The sequence below is a fragment of the Egretta garzetta genome, unplaced genomic scaffold, assembly GCF_000687185.1.
Source record: "Egretta garzetta isolate BGI_Z169 unplaced genomic scaffold, ASM68718v1 scaffold329, whole genome shotgun sequence".
NCBI classification, from domain to species: domain Eukaryota; kingdom Metazoa; phylum Chordata; class Aves; order Pelecaniformes; family Ardeidae; genus Egretta; species Egretta garzetta.
The window spans coordinates 2,602,898-2,615,499 of NW_009269999.1; positions in this window are offsets into that span (position 1 = coordinate 2,602,898).

Consider the following 12,602-nt stretch of genomic DNA (forward strand, 5'->3'; position numbering starts at 1 on the left):
GCTACTGCCACCTTAGCACCGGAAGTACCATCATTGCTGCATCAGCACACTGAGGCAATAAGCAGCCTTGCAAGGAGAGCCGAACACTTTATAGAACTCTTCCTTCCATTAGACGAACCAACTAGTCCTTGAAATCAAATGTCTAACCCAAAACTGAAGTCAGGAAGGGAGCATAGGCTGTGAAACCCAGACTCACCCACCTAGGGTATCTAAAAAGCCAGGATTCAGACATACTTTTCCATACTTTGCACACCCTCTTAACTTTGTGTTAATTATGAATCTCATTTACTGCTGGTCATAATGCATTCTAGAGAGACAAATCAAGTCTCATCTGGGACTAACGAGCAAATATGAGATTTTGAATTTAAAAGGTTTAAAGTTAAAGCACTATCAGATACACTTGGAATTGAGTTAAAAATACAAAGCTAGCTTGACAGGGTTTTTTTTTTTTTAATTTTACTTATTAGAAATAATTATGTTACTTTTTACACTTAAGACACAAGTATTAGAGGTTGAACATTCATCCACTCTTTGTTCTTTTTAAATATTGATACAACACTATTAACCTTCTTCTGGAATTTCCCTAATGCTCCAAGATTTACGATCAATCAATGTTACAGATGACTTGCCCAGATAAGTTTTAAAATAGCTGCAAGAAGTTCAGTCCAAATATCTTGATGGAACTCAAAGGCTAAAAACTATTTGCTATAACAAATATACTACCTGCTAGGAAACTGAAAAATAATTCATTGTCAGTTAGCCATAGAAATTGGTACTTTTCCAAAACAAAAATGTAAGACACATTCATCTTCCTGAATTATTGGTAATACCACTGGTTCCACGCTGTTAGATTTATATCTTCTTGTATTCCCTTTTGTCCCTAAGATATACATGCTCATTTTAAAAAACATGTAATATATTTTAATATACATATAAATACAATTTCTGTACATCCTTCTGTTTATTACCCTGAGATACCTCTTTGTGTCATTTTAGATCATCATCTGTAGTTCTTAATGAAAGTACAAGTCCTTGAAGACTTTTTTTTTTTTTTTTTTTAAAGTTTCTTTTTCTCTACAAACTATTTGTTTTGACCCATGGAGCACACTTTTTAAGGTAATAATTATAAAACATTCTGAGCACAGTCCCCAAGCATCAATTATTCTTCTCTCCAAATACCCTCTCCTAGTTCAGGAATCTCATGTTTTCAAACTGTACCTAGCTGCATTGAAAACCTGACATGGTTTCCATTGGTTTGGAGTTTTCTTTTTGCACACAAGTCACAATCCTGTTATATCATATACTTTTTAGTTCTATCATGTCATATTCTGTCAGATTTATGCCCAATATAAAACTACCTACACTGTACGTAAGGCTTTTGAACATGGAATTTGTAGTCTATAGAAGTGCTAAAGTTGTTTGGGTTGGGGAGGGCAGGGGAGCAAGGGACACCACACACCACTGGCAGCATTACAACCCCAGCATGTGCAATTAAAGCTGAAACCATCTATGCTAAAGCATTTTTCCCCCATTGCTTTATAGATGGCAGAGAATTCAATATTCCATTTCCTTGTGTGATTTTACAATTGATAGGAGAATAATAAATACTACATTTACATTTTACATCATGAAGACGCAACTCTTCTAGATCATTTGCTCCTAGTTACCAGGAATTTGGAAACAAGTAACATTGTTTTACATGAGTGCAACTTCGTTTCTTTTTCACCCACTTACTCATTCTTAATAAGGTCATAAATATTTATTTTAATATTTCAATTCCAGGGACTGAAATAGCCATATTTTAGTTACCACTTCGTCAAGTCTAAATTTGGAAATGAACGATTTCAATTAATCTTAAAAATAAGAATAATTAATCTCCTAACACAGAGTTCAGCTATTACATGATTTCTTTTCATATTCTGGCAGCCTGATCATTGCCTTTCTCCATTTTGACTCTGTGCTAAATAAAACATCTGTCTACCCCATTCCATACCTCCTCAGCACTTCAGTCATGAGTTTAAAAAGATTCTGACTTATCTAGAAGTCTTACTCTTTGAAAACAATTTCTCTGTAACTGGGCAAAAAAAAAAATCACAAGTGGTACAGCACTGTGCTTCCACTGAAGATGAACAAACACACATTGCCACCCTGTGCGCAGTTGCTTAGTCATTGAGTCACAGTAAGTAACATCCTCTGTTGAACAGGAAAGAGATCCAGAATATTTGGGACAATTTTATCCTGTTTCCTCTGGGGTCTCTGAAGTAATCCATTTCTCCAGAAATATTTTCTTTTAGTTTTGTATCGCCATCCACTAAATCTCACCTACTAGTCATAGAGAGTCCCTGTTCTTTGAGTAAGCTGTGTTTCACATCCATCAAACGACAATTTCTCCTCCTGTCTATCACTCTCTTGGAAAATATTTCTTTTACTCACTTGAATATAAAATTTCAAGTGAGGATTATCTGTCTTCTGGGCATATATACTGGTATGATGGGTGTGAAATTGGAAGACTGCATACAATTCTATTACAGAGTCCATCAATTATTAGAGTAACACCTATTCCTGCAAAAACGCCTGCCACCACTCCCCCCCTTCCCCACAAAATAACAAGAAATGGCACAAATTGCAAATCAGAAGCCATGATCTTTCTTTATGCTACAACTATACTGAGCACAAACCTATACCTAAACAGGCCTCTCAAACTTTTCTTCCAAACATCCTTCAACCTGCTTCCCTGGAAATCCTGTTGGCTAGCTTCATTCATCCAGAAGCTGCTTGGTGGTTAAGCTTTGTACGCTGCCCTGCTCCACAGCATCATAACTTTTTTTTTTTTTTAACTGTGCAAAACCAACCACTTCAGTACACCTAGTTTCAGCCAACACTGCTGGCATCAAGGTGCAATCGGTACTGTTTTGCCTGTACTCTTCAAAGCCAGTAAGTCTTCAGCAAGGTCCAACTTCAAAGAGTGAGTATTTAAGACTTTGTAAGCCAGACATAGTATTTTAATATCCAAATCAACATCTGATAACAATTCACTGGAAAAAATCATAAAGCTAAGTTTCATGAAAATACATCAGAACTTCTAAACTCTTCAGTTCCAAGCTCACAAATAGCCCTATTTTGCTTGCTATTGAAGTCTTATTATTTCAGACAGACATGACTCATGGATTGTATTATGCTCTTGTAGCTCATGTATACACATACACCCTTGGACTATCACCAACAAAGCCTGCATCTCAAGATAAATACAGGAGTGGGACGCAAGTTGTCTTTAAAAATGGGTTCACAATTACCTCAGGCCAACTAAACAGTAGGTTTAGTAGGTTAGCACTTAGCTGCACAATAAACACTAACAATGCAGAGACCTGCAAGTTCAGTTTGCTGCAGATGGTTCACAGGGTTACTCTGCTACTGGATTACTAAATTAGTCTGATTCTTTGTGCAGCCACATAAACTAAAAATAAACACACACACCCAAAAAACTTACATAAAAGCGACAGCAGAAACAGCTAGAGGAGAACCCTTCAGCTGCATGTCAGTCTTAACTAAAGTGTGCAACGACCACTGTCATTTGTCACTTTAAGCTGACATAAAACCTGTAAAGTAGCAATCAACCTATTGCCCTGTGCTTCTGCCCTACCAATTCCTGTGCACCTTTCACACTCTGCAACAAATCCATCTGAGAGTTAACCACGCAAAACAAACTGTTTTACCTGCCACGTTTGTTCCCTAATCTTGTTCAACAAGTGGACACACAGCCCCCCTCACTCACTGGCAAAAGGGCTCACAAGGATACATCCACTTTCCACTCACTGACTCTCCTTCCCTTCTTCACCACATGAACACAGAAAACAAACTCGAAGGCATCACTGGAAACCTCCAGCATCAAGCCATGCTGATGGTTCCTGTGAGGAGCCACCACATTGGTTTTGCCATATTTATGGCTGCAAAAGATTAATACACTACAATAATTTAAAACAAAGCAAAACAACCACCCTTCTTTTATGGCCTTCCTTCCTAAACTTTTATAAAACATTCAAAGATTATATTTGTCTTTTGAAAGGGGTGTTTTTAGTGTTGTAAACACTGTGGTTCATTATAATTCCCATGACCCTCCTGTAATTAACCTTGGCTACATTTCTGCTCTGTGAGATCTATCATTGCTTTTGGTAGCAAAGCCTATTGTTATTCAGGATAATAGAAGGCTACTTTAATAACTGAAAAACAGCCATCACTGTGTATAATATTTTTCCATCATATTTTTTCATTTGTTTTAAATGTTGTTTCAGAATTTGTCCTTGTCAATATACAAAGTGAGATAAGGATCATTCCAGCCAAAACAAGAAGCCACTGCAGAGCATGAAAATAGAGCCAGACACTAGTACTGTGCATGAAAGCACAGAGTAAGCTGAGCTCTCCTAAACGCTTTTTGTCATCATTATTATTGAGTTAAGACTTCAGGAAAAAAAAATATACAGCCCTTTATTTTGTATTTTCTTCTATTTTGAATCAAATATCCACATTCATAAGCAAAGACAACATATCTCTTTATACTTGACAAATTTCAAAACATTTTACTTGCCAAACTAATAATTGAAAAACATTACCCTTTTTCAAATATCAGCTATTTTCTCTGAACTTTGCTTTGATTCTTATTTGCCAGTGCTTCAAATGCAGCTGATCCTCTATGCTCTTCAACACAGCACAGGTATGCCACGTGATATCACTGGAACCAACCAACCGCAAATTTGCAGTTTTATGGAGAATGAAGTTATCTGCACCATTAAACTGTTGTGCCAGTAGCGGTAAGTTTCTTGCTAATGGAAACAACCACTTCACTAGCACTCACAAAAACCAGTAATGCTGAGACTTATAGGCATGTACTAAAAGATGGCAAAGCAGTCAACAGTTTTTGACCTGTTTAGTTTTTTCAAGTTTTTATACTTAAATATGCAGTTTAAGTTGAGCCATTTGTGACTCATTCTGAAATATCAAAACATCAGCATTATGTTCAAATTATTCCTGTTCTACTTAAGTTACTGTATTTAAAAGAGCAAGTTCCTGTTGTAAGAAGAGAGAGGTACATTCGAATACTTTAAAACTTTGCTATGATTCTCTGCAGCACTTACTGTTGACTAAGCAGAAGAGGCAATGCACAGACGGACCTGGGAAATTACTACATTACACCATTCCACCGAGTGGAAGAGAAGGTAATTTCATCACACAGGGTCATCTGTCTCATTAGCACTACTGTTTTTCTAGTTTTATTCCATCTGGAGTACAGCAATTCCTGGTCCTTTCCTATTCTGCAGCATGTTACCAATGACTACATGATGTTGTTAGACATATGCAGGTGGCTCTCGTTGGCACCGGTAGACACAAGCTTTCATCTGAGGGAAACACCGATTTTGAACAGCAAATAAACAACATTCGTTGTTCTTAATTTAGCAAGGCATGGCATTCAGCATTCAGGAAGACCCACCTCGCAAAACATAAGCAGAATAGATTTCAGAAAAAGAATACACATAAGCTTGTGCTTCATGTGCAGGAACAAGCAGGACAGCAAAGCAATCACCAGGACTGTTGCTTCCAGCCTCAGTGAGACTCTCAGCTGATGCAAACTGTAGTGAGTCCCGCTAAGTCAAAGCAATTATTTGCCCAATGCATTAACGGAAGCTTACTCCAGCTGTTAATGTGACAATTTAGAAAGTCCCTTAAAGTTCATTAGTAGTACTTCCTAAAAAAAACAAAAAACAAAAAACAAACAAACAAAAAAACACCACATCAAAAAACTTCTATCAATGGAGAAACAGATCACAGAAGGATTAAATGATAAAGTTACACTGGCATTGGCAAAAATTCAGATCCGCCAGCAATAGCTGAGAAAGGAAGACAAATTACAAAGAGAAAGTAGTCTGTCAGGACTTGCAGCTCTGTAAGTACATAGACGTGATGTGGTCAGGTGAGCTACAGGGTAACTGACTTGGTAGAAGCTGAAGTTACTGCTGCCTTTTAGAAATCAATCGTCAGTCCAAAAGCACTTTTTTATTAACACACACCATGCATCTACCAAAAAAAAGTCCTATATCTAACCAATTACTGTATCACAGAGAACACACACACACACACCGTGCATCTACCAAAAAAAGCGTCCTATATCTAACCAATTACTGTATCACAGAGACAAAGCCTAAATACAGAACACAGCCCGACATACAGAAAAATTCCTTAAAAGCTTTCAATACACGACCAACATGTGACCTTCCCATCTATTGAAGCTGGATGGGACAGGTACCAGACTACAGAAGAGCGCTGCACTCTCTGTGCAGCACAGATTAAGCAGGTTCTCAAGGTGGGAGGCACATTATAGCAGACTTCGAAAGAGGAAATTAATCTAGGCTTGGAAGATTTGCCATCTTTAAGTGCTTGACACCCGGGAGAGGAATGTAATTTGCCATTTGGATTTTGCCCTGCAAAAGCTGGTCCATAAAAAGCACACAAAATTCCAGCTGTGGTAAAAGCAGACCCTTCTTTACTTCCCAAGCTGGAGGCTTGTGTTTCTTAATGGTGGAAGACCAGACTTCACCAGTGTCACTTGTGTATTATGACTGCAACTGCACAAGGTTTTGTAAATATGGGGTTTAAATGCTGCTAAAAATACAACAAAACATTTCCTTTTGTATATGCAGTTTGAGTTATTTACTAAATCTTGCTTAAGCTCTTATAGAGATAACATTGGAGGCTTGCAAAGGGTAAACTGACAATCTGACTAGTCTGTTTGTATTTTGCATATCGATAGCCAGCAGCCTATAGTCAGATTTCATACATATCTGCACATGCCAGCAGTATGACATCACAACATACTCACAGATTACACTGTCAATCATAATAGTTAGCAAGGGCAAGAAATCCGTTGCATACAGCAGCCTTGTCAGTGTGCACACCCCAAGGACTATTTATGACTGCAGAGGCCAACAGCAGAAGGAGATAAAGTAGACTGAGCATTTAATCAGGTCGAAAGTAACAGACCTCATTGAATTCCACACACACGACCACCTTCTCCTCTCCCTGCTCCTTGGTTATTCTTTTCATGAAAGCATATTACAGGATAATACAGTAAGTTCACTTCATGGTATACACACCAATTGTATTTTATTTTTTTAAAGTTGCACTAATCTTTCGAAATATTTCCAATAAAGCAGCAGTTGCATTACAGAACATGTCAGTCCCCAGCACACCTCGAAACAAAACCCCACCAAATCACACCCTACACCCCACATACATTCCTATCCAACACTCGCTGGAAGAATGGCACCTGATACACTCAGAAGGTAGATGCACTCCATTGCTATATCATGTGCAGATTATGGAACATAATCTCCTATTATTGCAAATTCATTGTCTAGACTGTGCCAACATTAAACAAGCTCCATAAAAAAACTTCCGCATTGAAATTCAGAGAATCTCTGGTCTTCACAGATGGAACCATCAGCATTTTGTTGTTTTTTAGCATTTCCCTTCTTCCACAGATAAATTTTATGGTCATAAAAAAGGAGATCTAAACATGATTCAGCTGAGAATGAGCCATAATACAGGCAAAGACCATATAATATAATCTTAACCTCTTCACAACTCCTTTACCACATGCAAGTTGGAAAAAAAAATCTGCTATTCCAACCGCGGCTAGGCATGGTATTTCATTGCCGTAGTGTAGTCCCAGCATAAAGTTTCTGTCCATATAGTTTCCCCTGCCTCATACTCCCACTGTCCTAATTTTTGGTCCTCCTTAACAGCAGACCCAGCAAGTCCTGTCGATCACAGCTCTAGCATACAAATTTTATTAAATGCAGCATATATCTCATCCCTACTTAATTATCTCTGTTCCATTTTTAGTAATAGTTGCAAGCAAATATCAGTATGGATCCAGATGAAGAGTGATACGTAGCATTTCCTCTCCCCCTATTCACAAATTATTTCCCATTTTCCCAAGGAAAAGGAAATATGGAGGGAGGGGAGGTTACAGCAACAGCCTATTAAATTAAAACTCAGCTTCTGTATAACACTCAGTACCATCCCCACAAACATGCAGATTTCTCATTGATTCTAAGAAAAATTGAGGAGCATGCTGAACATAACTTGCAGCAAGTAATGAATGCGTCACAGGAACAAGGTCGTACTCTTTTTCATCAAAGCAGAAGATTTTAGTTCTGGACTGTAGGTTTTTCTGCCCTCCTTTAAATTATCTCTTCTCCCCCACCCCACCCCCACCCCATTGTTCCCTATCCCAATAAATACAAGCAGAAGAAATCAATTCTGCAAAGCTTCCCTCATGCAGACTTCTCTACAGGGCAGTGCCCTACCCTTCTCTCCCTCTCCTAAACATTCATCCCATTTATTCAGCCTCTTCTATTTTCAAGTCTGTAGTAGACGCTGATAAAGCAGTGGGTTTCTGTTTTGCATTAACCATCTAGAAAAAAAAAGAACAGTAAGATTTTTAAACGGCTGTTCCAATCACTTAACATTATCACCCTAAGAACTGCCATACTAACCAGCCTTCCAAATAGGTCAGCAATAGAAAAAAAAAGTGAGAAACAGAGAAAGACAAGAGAAAGAAGAAATGCTTTGATACAATTGAACACTCTCAGGGAGATTAACTGCTCTATAGTGTGATGTAGGGCTAAAAAGCAAACAACATCATCTACCCTTAGGGGTTGGTCTAAACATACAGATCTGAAGAATAAACACCAAAGTCCTTCCCTGGTTTGATTGCCATATACAGGAGCTGTCCTTCTCCTACCCAGACTTTCACTGGGTGTCTTTTTTTACTTATGCAAAACAGAGAAACCAGACCTTGGATCCTATTCATCTAACTGCTGAGATAAATGAGAAAAGACAGACAAGTGATGACCTGGAAGCAGTGTCAACAGCCACATTTTGACCTGTGCTATTTATGAAAGGAACAGATAGCAGCAATCAGCGCATTTTCCTGCCCTCACTGGAGGAACACAAGTGATAAGAAGTCAACGAGCAACCCACTGGGGTCCATAATATGCTTTAAAGAATACCATATCAAGCATTATCATTACGATCCATTCCTCCTATTAATTCTAAGGCCAAGATAAGGTTTTAGTACAAAATTTTAAAAACACATAAAAAAGGAATGTTCTTAGCTGTCACAGTCTCCACTAATGAATTTGTTGACAAAAACTTCTATGGTTTCGCTGCTGTTAGTTCTGTAGTCAAATAAGCCAGCTGGACTCTGTTCTGACTCATGCAGCTTCATATCTAATTAAGTCTCATTTATAGAATCAAACTCCTCCAGTGGTTATAACCTTGCAGAAGACAGAGCGTCATTGACTTATAAAATTTTTTTCATTGGTATGTGTGATAAAGAAAAATACCTACTTTTACTGTCACTTTTAAAAGCAAATACACACTACTAGGTCATTCAACACAGTCATTATGTGATATGGAATTATTCCTTAATATTGTTATGTAGCTTCCATTCTCTTTATCAGATATTTCTTTTGGCAGCATAGTTTGCCCACGCTTTAGACATTCAGCAGCTGTTCTACTGATAATTGAAGAGTTAATGGAAACAGGAAAGGTGCACTCATTTTCTGAAATGCTGTGAAAATGTCCTAGTTGTCAATTCAGCAGAAATAAAAAGCCAAAAATTTATGTATGTTTGCACCATAATTTGTTTTTACAAATCAGCATTCACAGACATTCCTGGAGCCAGTATTGGAAAACTAGTTTTATTTTCTAACTGGAAACTTCATTGTCTATTTGTGACCACAAGCAAGCTATAAATATATTTCTGGTGAAAAAAAGTATTTCCGCCCCCCAGTGAGTGATAATATTAACACTACCCATAATATCATGACATTTGCTAATTTAAATTCTCACTCCTGAATTTCTTAACCAGAAAACAGCAGAAAAATAATTGGTGGCTAAATGTGCACTTTATTTTGTATAAAAGGTTAGTCCAAGTAGAAGGAGAAATAAAAAGGGGAGATAAAAAATAGTAAACAGCCAAATAGATACTATATTTTTTAATAAATTTTATCAAGATAGCCACAATCCCTCATGTGCTGTTATTTTCAATACTGCACAAGAAAAGCACTTGATGAAAAACTCCAGAGTTCTGAAGCTCTAGAATTATCAACAATTTTTTTAAAAAAGAGGCTCACCACAGCATTTAAGTCAAAACCAGTTCTAAAATCTATTTGTCCTCAAGGAGACTGTTAACTAGCCAACTATTAAAGAATCTGATTTTTAATAATTAGTTGCAACAGTACATTAAAAAAAATGGAAAGAATAATTCCTAAATTTTGAACCTTCCAATGTCCTTAACTGATGAAGCTTTACACAAGTAAAACATTTCACTTCTGTTAGTTTGAGTTTCACCATCTTCAAAATGAAGGCACCTATACTAAAGTAGAACTGTTGTGAAGAAAAATTAATCTACAAAGAATTTCCAAGATCTTATGTTTGCATACCTCTTTACACATCTTGATAGATTAATCTTACCGTACTTTCCTAAATATAAATAAACGTCAAATCAAAAAAATCTATTTATAGATATTTGAAATCATTTTGATAAGGGAAAGGTTGCCTTTTTCTTTTTAATTCCCTCCAGAATATTAGCTGAACATCAAATATAATTTGTGGTAATAAAAGGACTTAATATCTCAAAATCATATACTTAACATATTAACAGTGTAATCCTTTTACATCCCAGGCTATACATAGACATTAAAGTCATCTGCTAATTAACCACAGATTAATGACAACACACAAATCTGACTGAGCTGAAAGACCAGCCAACATAGTTACAAATTCCTTATCACCTTTTTGCAGTCAGTTCCAAGTGACACAGACTCTCACTAAGATACAAAAAGTTTAATGTAAAAGCTACATCTTATGACTGACATATGTACAAGTGAAAATACTACATCTAAATATATTCATAACTTCTTTTTGAAAAGGTTTAGATTAGTCATGACATGATATATCTTCATGCAAGGAGCATAAACTGGATCAGGAATCTGCAATTCTGGGGTTTATGGATTTGGGGGGGGAGGGGGTGTATGATTATGGCCATTACACAAAATTTTCTCTGAAGGTAACATGTCCCTCTTTGGTCTTAATTTCCTACTGTTTGATGCAGACATCATCACATTTAATGAGACAGAGTACCCACTTTAATACTTCAAGTAAAAAGCTACATCTTATGGTTTAAGTTGATAAGAAATAACCAGAGGCACTGGAAATGTTCTTACACATGCAACAGAGCTGTTTGTATGAGGGCAAATTTACCTTACTTCCCTCGTGTCTCTGCAGAAGTCACTCCTTTCTGTTCCACTATTTTCCTGTTTTAGTTTTATTCCAGTTTCTTCATTCTCTACAAGGCAGGATATTAGAAAAATATCTTTTTTGTATGTTTATTTAAACTATGAATACTAACAGCAATTTATTTTTTAGATATTAAATACAAACCTACTTCTTTTAAACACATCATATACTGTGACAGGAAATATTAAAAAGCATACCACAGTACAGGAATTCGGGTGAGAGGGGTGTATACTGGGAAATGTTAGTAACAGATTAGCTACAGAAATGAAGGAAGATGATCTAACTAGATGATAGCAACTACGAAGATCTGTAGTTAACGACATAGCTGCTTTGAAGATAATTTAGCCATGTACTGGTACTGTTTAAGCTTTGAGAAATTGCTTCTGAGATAGAATCACTGGCATCAAGAATAATCCAGAAATACTCTTGGCACACAGGGCTCTCGGGAGAGCACTCAGTACAGCCCAGCTTGCTGCGAGCTGCACAGGCTCCTTCTGAAGCATCCAGGAACCAAACAGGTTGAAGCATCCAACAGCTGAAACTTGGGAACTTGCCTTAGCTAGATCAGAAGGCAGAAGTACAGGATGATTCTGCATTTGGGAAGAGACCCAAGCATTGCAGAGAACACGAGACTACTGTGTGTACACATTTCAAGAGACGTGTGCTGAGAAGGTGGGAAGCATTACTGAAAGACCCTGCAAGAACAGGGTACATCAGAAGCACCAGCCATGACATCATCCAGCCATGATGTTTTCAGGGTGAGGTCAGATTCCTTACCAGCTAGTGACATCACAATAGCCAGAAAACACTGGCCCTCAGTTTTAACCCAGTATAACAAAGTTTATTCCTACTTAACCAGCTGAATAAGTAGCTGACAAGGTGAGGCTGAAGCACTTCCTCCAAAGCTGTTACACGTTGATGTACAAGATTACCAACAGTGCGTGCATTTCAAAAAGGGAGGAGTTATTGAGGTTGCAGTCCTGTGGGGTTGAAAGTCAAGTTTTACCCAGACATGCTGCATTAGCCCTTGCTGTTGGGGAATCTCCATTTCAGGAACCATAGGATGATATTGTTCACATGTCACATCATTCTGGATGTTAACAGGTCAGTTACCCGTATGACAGCAGCAGTGACCACTTACATAAGCTACTGATGAGAGAAGGGATGGTGACATGAGTTACTTGACTGTGTCATCTTATATTAAATGTAATTTGATAAATTTTTTTAAGAAGGTGAGAGTATCC